The sequence below is a fragment of the Pristiophorus japonicus genome, chromosome 3 (genome assembly GCF_044704955.1).
Source record: "Pristiophorus japonicus isolate sPriJap1 chromosome 3, sPriJap1.hap1, whole genome shotgun sequence".
In the NCBI taxonomy this organism is placed as follows: Eukaryota; Metazoa; Chordata; class Chondrichthyes; family Pristiophoridae; genus Pristiophorus; species Pristiophorus japonicus.
In genome coordinates, this window is record NC_091979.1 from 156,019,201 (window position 1) to 156,030,271 (window position 11,071).

The 11,071-nt window shown below is 51.7% G+C and overlaps 1 pseudogene; it reads right to left on the reverse strand.

Moving 5' to 3' along the window:
* Positions 1-2,356: 2,356 nt before the first annotated feature.
* Positions 2,357-2,594, reverse strand: LOC139260539 (U2 spliceosomal RNA; annotated as a pseudogene).
* Between the last annotated feature and the right edge of the window lie 8,477 nt (positions 2,595-11,071).

The following is an 11,071-nucleotide window of genomic DNA, read 5'->3' on the forward strand; positions in this document are numbered from 1 at the left end:
AGCAGGAGGGTTGAGGGTAGGCTGGAGATCGGGGTTGAGGGGAGGCTGGAGCAGGAGAGCAGGGGGGAGGCTGGAGATCGGGGCTGGAGGAGACTGGAGGTTGGGGCTGGAGGAGGCTAGAGGAGATTGGAGGTCGGGGCTGGAGAAGACTGGAGGTCGGGGCTGGAGGTCGGGGCTGGAGGAGGCTGGAGGTCGGGGTTGGAGGAGGCTGAAGATTGGGACGGGAGAAGGCTGGAGGTCGGGGCTGGAGGTTGGGGCTGGAGGAAGCTGGAGGTCGGGGCTGGAAGAGGCTGGAGATCGGGGCTGGAGGTCGGGGCTAGAGGAGGCTGCAGGAGGCTGGAGATCGGGGCTGGAAGAGGCTGGAGAAGGCTGGAGGTCGGGGCTGGAGGTCGGGGCTGGAGGAGGCTGGAGATCAGGGCTGGAGGTCGGGGCTGGAGGAGGCTGGAGGTCGGAGCTGGAGGAGGCTGGAGGTCGGGGCTGGAGGAGGCTGGATGAGGCTGGAGGTCGGGGTTGGAGGAGGCTGGAGGTCAGGGTTGGAGGTCGGGGTTGGAGGAGGCTGGAGATTGGGGCTAGAGGAGGCTGGAGGTCGGGGCTGGAGGTCGGGGCTGGAGGAAGCTGGAGGTTGGGGCTGGAGGAGGCTGGAGGAGCCTGGAGGTCGGGGCTGGAGGAGGCTGGAGGTCGGGGCTGGAGGTCGGGGCTGGAGATCGGGGCTGGAGGAGGCTGGAGGTCGGAGCTGGAGGAGGCTGGAGGTCGGGGCTGGAGGAGGCTGGATGAGGCTGGAGGTCGGGGTTGGAGGAGGCTGGAGGTCAGGGTTGGAGGTCGGGGTTGGAGGAGGCTGGAGATTGGGGCTAGAGGAGGCTGGAGGTCGGGGCTGGAGGTCGGGGCTGGAGGAGGCTGGAGGTTGGGGATGGAGGAGGCTGGAGGAGCCTGGAGGTCGGGGCTGGAGGAGGCTGGAGGTCGGGGCTGGAGGTCGGGGCTGGAGGAGGCTGGAGGAGACTGGAGGTCGGGGCTGGAGGAGGCTGGAGGTCGGGGCTGGAGGTCGGGGCTGGAGGAGGCTGGAGGAGGCTGGAGGTCGGGGCTGGAGGTCGGGGCTGGAGGAGGCTGGAGGTCAGGGCTGAAGGAAGCTGGAGGTCGGGGCTGGAAGAAGCTGGTGCTCGGGAGGACTGGATGAAAGCTGCGATTGGGAAGACCTCCTTGAGGGACCTGAGGGAAAGCATGCCTTCCCCTCTTGGCCCACAAGGAGTGCTAAAATAGCCACTTACCTTGGAGTGCCTACAGCTCCCACCTTAGATCAGCTGCCAGGAATCTAACCAGTAGGTGGCTTTTGCGGGAGCCTCGTCCATGGCCTGACATCTACACTTTAAAATGTAAACAGATGGGAATGGGATCGAGTCGGGGTTGTGTTGTCCAATCCTGATATTTTACCCCCCCCACCCCGATCCTCTCTCGACCATTGGGGTGGGGTAGGGAGAATATCGAGGCTATTGTTTCAGTAATGTTCTCCAAATACATGGCCTGCTCTTTTTCATGAGATGTTTCTATTTAAGGGGAACCAATTTCTCCCAGTAGAATTGTTACCAGTCACAGACTGAAAATGTAAAACTTTCTATTTGGCAATGCATTTCAAAGAAGGAGGTAGTAAAGTAATAAATCTGATGGTTTATCTGCTCCCATGGTACTCTTTGTGCACAGCTCAAAGTTGCTGTCTATTCTGCTGTACTAATTAGATGGGACTGTACATACTGAAATGAGTTTTAGAGGCATTCACAAACTTGACACATTGCAAATGGTATGTTGCAGGTAGGATTGGCTTGTGCTTTACAACTGGAAAACATTTCAGGCTAGAGGCAACTGAGGCAGTGAACTGAATCCCGCACTTTCCAGGTGGCTGGCAAGATGTGCAAACTCTTTGATTTCAAGTCCAATGTTTTCAACGAATGATTTAAAGTTAGGGGTCAATCCTACCCTGCATCCATGCGAATCAGATACCTCGAAAACACCCATTGTTTTTGATACAATGGACAGTAGCTTTCCCTTCAAAATGTCTGCTAATGCTGCAAAATGACAAAAGTATTTGTATTCTTTCAGCTTTTCTATATTTTTCCAGCCCTGTTCTTCAAAGAAAATAGAACACTGTAAAAACAAAACTAACAACATTTTCCAAAAAGTATTTTCAATCCACTGTGTATCTTCAATAACATTAGACCAGTTAATTAATTTTTTTAATTTTTTTATTTATTCGTTGCCAATCTTTCCAATTCTTTGTCAGATCGTCTTGTCAGATTACAAACGCCAGAGGTCACCTTGCACACATCAAGGATCACTCTGCGCCAATGCTCTTAGCCAAAAGGCCTAGAGCCACTGCACCGTTCCTGGAAGTACTGCAATACCAGGTTCGTGCCATGGAGGTGGATGGGTCAGGCCCCCCACACACCTCCGTGGAAGTGGATGGGTCAAACCACCCCACCCACCTCCTATTTCTAAAAAGCATAGGAGAATCACCTTCCTGATCCAGGGAGAACCACGTTGGGGTCATGGTTACTCCCCTGTCAGGTCAGTTACGCATGATCTTAGCCAAAAGGCCGAGAAGGTAGACCAGTTAATTAATTCTCTTGCTGAATTTATGCTGGTAGCAACTGCAAGTGTAGTGGTGTGGAATCACGTTCCAATTCAACTGCTATTTCCAGGTACACTACAGCGTCAGAGTGTCTGCTTCAGTTTAACGGCTTAATTGAGTACCAGGGCTCGCAATTCATAATGCATCACGGTGTCACAAGGCTAGGAAACTCACTGCTTACCAGCATGAGTTTTAAAAAAAATCAATCTTGGGATACGGGCATCACTAGCAAGGCCAGTATTTATTGCCCATTCCTAATTGCCCTTGAGAAGGTGATGGTGAGCCGCCTTCTTGAATCACTGCAGTCTGTATGGTGAAAGTACTCCCACATTGCTATTAGGTAGGGAGTTCCAGGATTTTGACACAATAACAATGAAGGAACAGCGATATATGTCCAAGTCAGGATGGTGTGTGACTTGGAGGGGAACTTGGAGGTGGTGGTGTTCTCATGCGCCTGCTGTCCTTGTCCTTCCATGTAGTAGAGGTCGCGAGTTTGGGAGGTGCTAATGAAGAAGTCTTGGCAAGTTTCTGTAGTGCATCCTGTAGATAGTCCACACTGCAGCCACGGTGCGCCAGTGGTGTATGTAGTGGATGTTTTAGGTGGTGCATGGGCTCCCAATTCAGCGAACTGCTTAGTCCTAAATGGTGTTGAGTTTCTTGAGTTGTTGGAGCTGCACTCATCCAGAGAAATGGAGAGTATTCCATCACACTCCTGACTTGTGCCTTGTAACTCCCCTTCCCCAACTAGGGTGGTCGAATTACCTTGCTACGTAGATTTAAGTGTGCACAATTGTATGGCTGTACAAACTGGTTGGTCCAGTCTGTTCTAAAACTGCATTGCACCTGTGCAGGCACTGAAGTGCGATATTGTGCATTGTGCGTATATCCTGACATATAAACAGTGGTATCTGAGTTTTGGAAGAAAATGGAATTCCACTGATTCCAGTTAAGTGAAACCCAGCAAACATAGCAAGGAAGAGGCAGCATTGTTTAATGCATCTTGCTCAAATTGGAGCCTGGAATATAACAAGGGCATCAAGCACTAATTCAATCGCATGATTCAGCTCATGAAGAAAAGCAACAACTTACATTTTTATGTCCATCCACAGTGAGATATCTAAGGGTATCTTACAAGGCAGTGGATACCCAGCATGGGAGAAAAGGAAAAGAGAGGCTGCTGGGCAAAGCATGGTTGAAGAGATGGGTTTTTAGTAAATTGTTGACAGCAGTGAGGGAGATGAAAGGCAGGGTTGGTGAGGCAGAAAGCTTCAAAGAAAGATAGAGACTAAAAGAGAAGATGACATACAGCTGGAGGAAATCACTGAGGGAGGATGAGGTGAGGCATGAAGGAATTTGACTAAGTCAGTTCTCTGAGACACAGGGAGACCATGGAGTTTGATGAGGATGGGGTAACTGGAGTCTTGAGACGGATTTTCCTCTTGTAGCACATAGAGGAAAATTGGAGCTGTAATAAAGCAAGTCAGGCAGGCTCTATAATGGGCATGCAATTCATCCCCCTCCCTTTTCCAATTTTTCTCTATGTGCTCTGCCCAGGCATTACTTTACACCCAAGCCTTCAGGCCTTTGTGCAAGTGAGTTGTAGCTTGTGATGGTGGAACTGCAGAGGCCGTCAAGGAGAACATTGGAGTAATCAAGCTTCAAGGTGAGAAAAGCATGGTGGAGAGGAAGGGGTGGAGCCCCTTCTGAAGGTGAATGAAACCATCTTGATAATAGATCACATGCAGGGGAGGAAGCTGAACTCAGGGCCAAGTAGTATGTCAACACTCTGCCCCTCTGGACTTAGCCTGCGGTGAGATATGGGAAAACAGATGGAATCAAGGTTGGATGTGCATTGGTGCTTGTGGGCACTGAAGAGGCCGGCTTTCTAAATATCAGGTGGGCCATTGGAGGGAAAGAAAATAGCCTTGGGTGTTGAAGGAGCAGAGAGGTAAAGCTGAGTGTTGTCAGCAAACATGTGGAAGCAGACTCCATGTTCCCAGATGATATCGTTAAGGGGTTAAATGTAAATGATAGAGAACAGGGGACCAAGAATGGACCCAGAGATACATCAGATGTGACAATGTGGGCAGCCGAGGGAAGCTGCTGGAGGAGATGTAAGCTGAGATTTCCTGGTCTCCAAGGCATTGGAGAGGTCAAAGAGGAACAAAGAGACGTGGTCCCTTGCACACAGGATGCGTTTTATGACTTTGACCAGCATGGTCTCAGAGACTGAGGTGGGCCTTTAGTCTAATTGGCAGGACTCAAACAAGGAGTGGCGAACTAGGTGAGAATGTAATTATAGAGATGCATTCCAGGCCACTTGATCTTTGCTCTCATAACTTATGATTAGATCACCTGGACTCCTCAGTGCTGTAATTCATTGAAGGTGCCTGGTACACTTTGTTTATTTATCTGTTCATACAGGTTTGGAGAATAGTCAGGCACTGAGAACAATGGGATCTGAAAGAATATTTTTTTTCAGTCTAATGACTGTTGTCAGACAGTGCCATCCACTGTTCTATATTGGAACACACTAAGGGGCAAAATTGGCCATTTTTATAGCCCCATTAGTGACTCGTTAGGGGCGCTAACAGGACGCAAGACAGTATTTGTCCGGAGGAGCTGGTGCTACCGCCACCTGGGAAATTGGCCAGGATGTTGCGAAGGCATTGCCTTGGCAGTGGTGCGCTCCGCGGTTTGCGCCTCGGGCCGTCATGCAACCGGTGATGACTTCATTGCCGTGCGCAGCGACACCTCAACATCCCGCGCCGACCCCTTCACGCCCCGCGGGGGAAATTGCCCCTGTGGGCCACGATGCTGGTGCAGGTGAATGGCACGCCAGCTTCGCGGGTCGCAAAGCTGGCCAACATCCGCTCTCAGTGGAGACCGCAGCACCTCGGGCCACCATCTTTTTTTGTCGGCCGACTCTCGGGTCAGCTCAACGATGGTGGCCCTAGCCTGGTCCCGGCCATCATCATGCAGCCCGGCACTCTGTCTTGGGTGCTGGGCTGCTGGCCAGGTCGCAAGCTGCCCTGGTGGCCCAGTGGTGAGCATCAGAGGCCATGCAGAGTGCACAGCGACCCTCCTCCTTAATCGAAGCATCCGTGTAGCGCTGAACATTTCGCCCCAGTAGCACTCCGGAATATGTCCCCAAAGGAAATGGAGTGCCGGAGATTGCACTCCGCTTCCTTTCGGAGGCGGTATGCCCAATTCAGCGGTGGGGGCAGGACCTCTGCACCGGGTACTAAAAGTGGAAGGTTACTGCCCCAATCAGGGTGTGGGACAATTTCGCCCCCTAGATGTTTTCTGAGTCAAAGGCCTAGAAATACATTTGCACTGGCCTGCTGATATAAACAGGGAAAAGATAGGCCTGAGGCCTACCTGATATTGGGTCTTGGGGCCTTATTGACATCAAATAAGCGAGGTGCCGACACCCACTGGGCATCCCCAGGCAGCTTGCTGGTGTAGACATCTCTATTTTTTGCATTTGCAAAGGGGCTTACGTCCATTTCAGGAGCAGGCCCTTGACGCCTAATTTTTTGCCTATACCAATATGACAGACAGTCGCATGCCATCAAATTTCTAGGCCAAAATCTCGAATCCATCCCAGAATAATTTTTTTAAATGTTCATATAACGCAGTGGCAGGTTTTGTTTAAGTCACAGGCTAGATTTGGGGCCCAAAATTCAGCAATAATTTTGCGGGGGGGGGCTAAAAAATTGGGATTGTTCTATCGCAGGAGATCGGAATTTGGGGTGCAAGTCAGATAAGCCAGAAATACATACCTTCTAAAATACGCATTAAATTGCAGTGGAAGCGGGCACTGTGGTGGATGTACACAAATGATAGGATACTGAGGGCAAATCCTGATGTCCCAGACATTCTGGTATTTAAGTTAGATGTGCACCTGACATAACTAAGGGCTGTAGAATAGAGCGGTATGTTATCTCCATGACTTGTCACACAGGAAGTGCTGAGTTCTCAGGCTTGGACTGTTCACAACCTTTGTCTGAAATGTCAGCCTTGACTATAGCAATTAGAAAAATCATTTTCAACTGAGTAACTAAGAAGAGTTTCCACAAGCTGCCTTTTGCCTTCTATCATTTTGCCATAGAGCACTTACCATTGGGTTGACTGTGGCCATTCCCATACATCTGCTTATGACGGAGGTAGAACGGGAGGAGGAGGAGGAAATGACAAGGGTACACAGGATAAGGCTACACCAGAGGAGAACACCATCTAGGACATACCCTTCCACCACAGTCTACCTACCACACTGTTCCCTCGATAATGTGTCAGAAGAGGTTTGCTTAAGGAGGCAAAGATTCAGTGAGGAAAGCATAGAAGGAACTCTGGGGGCGATTTTCAACTGCTGGTCATCTGTTTCTTGCCACCCCATTACTGCCCATGGCCTGCATGATGCAATTTTCATGGGCAAGAAGCATGTCTACCTGTTTCAGGCGGGAGGCTGCTTAAATGTGCAAATAGAGGTCCTTCACTGGTTGTGGACCCCCTTTGCAATATTGACAAACAAATGGGCTTAGTGTGCACTGGACACACTCCTCTCAAGCAGCATTTCATTGTTCATGCCTCTACACATGTATGTGTGTGTTCTCGCAATGGAAGCTCACTTTCATCTCACATCTCCAGCTGCATGTCAGGGACAAACACTTGTGCACTCATTTCTGATGTGTCATCACAGTGGTACTCACCAACCATGCTTTCTTTTGCAGGCCAAACTGGCGCACAATAGAGCCGAGCAAATGATGACCGGGGGTGGTGAGGCAGACACGCAGGTCCTCACACCTCTGGAGGAGAGGGTTGAGGCACTGGTCGGTGGACATGGTGCATTCCCTGTGGACCACGGTAGTGCTGATGCCGATATGGGTAAGTGATTGTCCTCCTTAAACGCGCTCTCTACTTGAATGTGCCAGCACCTACTATGTCTTTCCTTCTGGAAGTCTGCTATTAGTAGGCTCCATGCTTCAATCCCCCACCTCCCCCTCACAGCAGCCCTTCTCCCATTTATGCTGCAGATGACAGACCGAGTGGCAGCACACCCAGCACAGTCACCAGTGACAAGAGACGTTGCACACCAGCTGGAGGCCTGCATGAGACCCTTCTCCACATAAGCGCAGACATCTCAAGTCGCAGCAGTAAGGACATTGAGAGCACTCTCTCATTTGGGGATGCCACTGAAGAGGAAGAAGAGGAGGAGGACACTGATGGCACCGACGCGTCACTGCTTCCACCCACATGCGCCAGCTCAGATACTGGGAGTGCATGGTCTGATATAGATGAGGTGGTACAGGGGTCTGTACTGGGTGTTGCACTGGGGCCTAGCAGATTGCACCATGGTGATGGGGCTAGGCAAACTCATGTGCCATCTCTTTGGGGGGGCGAGTCCGCACCGGAGTTCTGCCGACGAGGACTCAGATAATGCCATCGATGTAGCAGCATACAAAAGAAGTGTGGAGGCCATGCATTCCCAGATGTTGGGGACACTGACAAGGGTGCCAGAAAAACTGTCGGAAGTGGTGAGCAGTGTGGAGGAGTCTGCCTACCGTATTGTCGACAACTCTGCGCACTCCATGGAGCCCATCATTGCCAGTGTGCAGGCGATGGTGGACTCCCAGAGAGACCGTGCAGATCCAACTGTGATGCTGCAATCTGCAGGTGATGTGACAGCTGCCATTTCAGCACAGGCACGAGGAAATGAGCGCATCGGTGCTGGATTAGAGAGGATGGCCACAACCCTGGAAGCTCAGAATGCTCTTAAGCACTCTGGGCAACAGGCCACGCAGCATCTTACTGCTGCCATGGAGTGTCAAACCTCTGCCATGTCTATTGGCTTTGAGACTCTGGCTGCTCTCATGCAGTCTCAGCTCGATGCCACAAGACACCTCAGTGTTGTGTTCGCGGCTGGGTCCACCACGGGCCACAGGGGACCTTCCGGTGTCGCGCCACAGCACTGACCTGACCTCCCTCAGCTTGGTGATAATGGTAATGTGCCGCTCCCGGTGAGTGACTCAGGCTCCTCAGACCAGGATCCTGATGATGTGCTCTCTCAGGATCACAACATTCCTGGCCCCAGACCTAGCACTCCGCCATGTCTCCACGCATGGCCTCACCCGAGCCAAGCCAGACTGCACCCTCCCAGGAGGGTGCTGCCCAATCTGCACCCGGCCCTTCCAGGCCCAAAGGTGTTCGAGGGCATTTGTAGCTCCGACACAACAACCACAGCAGCCTTCCCAGACCCATGATGCACTTAGGCATAGTGTTAGGAAAGGCACGCGTAAGAGGTGTTATAAAGAGATGCACAGGGGTAAAACATGATTATGTGTGTTAGTTTATGGTAGTCTTTTTGTTTCTGTTGTGTTTTTGCACTGACTTGCATCAGTTGATAAATCTTTATTTTTGGCACATAGCTGGCCAGGTGTTTCATTTGGGAGTGGGCAATTCTGTGTGAAGGTACTCATTGAACGTGGGAGCTGAAGGGTCATGTGTGGAAGAGATTATCTGAATCGAGCAGCTATCAGACGTAACTGCACTCCCCTTGCAGGGTTGCGATGGGGTCGATGCCTCCTGGCTGAGTGGCGACGGGGAGCTTCCTCCTCCTTCTGTGCCTCCTCCTCCTCATCAGGTGGTACTGTTGGCTCAACCTCCAGTGGCTGGCCCCTCATGAGGGTCAAGTTGTGCAGCATGCAGCAGACCACCGTGAATGTGGAGACCCATTCAGGCAAGTACTGCAAGACGCCACCAGAACGGTTTATGCAACAGAACCTCTGCTTAAGGATCTCAGTTGCTCGATGATGCATCTTGTGCCAGAATGAGCGTCGTTGTAGGCATGCTCGGCCGCTGTCCTGGGGTTCCACAGTGGAGTGAGCAGTCAAGTGGACAGGGAATATCCCTTGTCACCAAGCAGCCAACCACAATCCTGATTGAGCCGGTGAAGAGGGGGGGGGCACACTGGTCTGGCACAGAATAAACAAATCATGGCTGCTGCCTGAGTACCTGACATCAACTGCCAGGATCCGACGCTAGTGGTCACACACGAGCAGCACATTGAGGGAGTGGAACCCCTTGCGGTTGACAAAGATCTCGGGGTGGTGTTGTGGCACCCTCAGCCCAGTATGTGTGCAGTTGATCGCACCCTGCACCCGTGGGCTATTCTGGCTTCCCGCTCCACCTGCTTGTCCCTCGTCATGGGGAATGATATGTAGTCCACCCTTCTTCTGTAGAGTGCATCTGTCACCTGCCAGATGCAGCGGTGTTCAGAGAACTGCGAAATGTTGGCAATGTCTGCAGTTCAGACTGGAAAGACCCCGCAGCATAAAAGTGCAGAGCTATGGTCTCAACAATCAGAGTGGTCATGAGCCTTGTGTGAGGTTCCAGATCTTGGCGCAGGATATTGCAGAGCTCCCTCAGTACCTCCTTTCTGAATCTCAGCCTCCGCAGGCATTGCTGATCACTGAGCTTGAGGAAGGAGAACTGAGCTCTGTAGACCCTTTGAGGCAAGGACTTCCTTCTCCCAGCTCGTGTGTTGGTCACCTCCCATGGCAGCTGGATGATGGCCATCCCCCTGGTCCTTCTGATGGTCATGCGCCTCTGCAAGCTTTTGCTGGCAAGGCTCCTAGCCCAGTATGTGGTGCGAGGGGTCAGCGAACCTGACGCTCCTCCTGACACCATCTCCCTCCTGGACACCCTCTCTACATGCAGGCCTGCGCACATCTGCAGGCCTTTCTGGATGTTGGGCAGCCATGGCTGCAGCCTCCCTTGCCTGCTGCCTCTCTGCATGTTGCTGACGGTGCCACCTTCTCCTGCGTGCCGCCCTGCATCTGACAAGGTGTACCAGGCGTTCCCCTGCCAACACTGATCCCAGTGTGTTTGAAGGCTGCACCCTGACAAGCAGGCCTCTGGTGCACAGAATGAGGCCTATAGGTCTCCACTAATGAGTCAGAGCTCAAAGTCCTGAAAACTCTCCAAAAAATTATAAAGAGCACTCAGCAGGTTAAACAAATACAAAAAACCAAGAGCAAAGGTTTGCAGCAAAAATACTCCCGATTGCGGGAATCCTCCGTTGGCCTCCTCCAGCAGTGTCAAGTATCACGGCAAAGTGTACCGACCCAAAAATCTGGCGGGGCACTGTTAAAAAACAAACCTCTCTTGTTATATGGTGTGGCCACATAGCAGTGTCACCATGGCCACAAGCCCCTTACCACGGCTTCAGTCAGCCGATTTCAGTGGAAGTGCTCACCGCTGAAAAACCCCCCGTGCTGAATATGTGTCGCGAAGGCCAATGGACCATAATGCGTTGGCCAATTGATTTTGCCGATTGGCCGCTGAAAGCCAGCGGTAACAGTCCCTCCTGGGACCCTGACTTTCAGCCCTCTGAAGTTTAAGAAGGTGATACTCACTGCCAAAGCCACTTATCACCACACAGAGTTCACACCA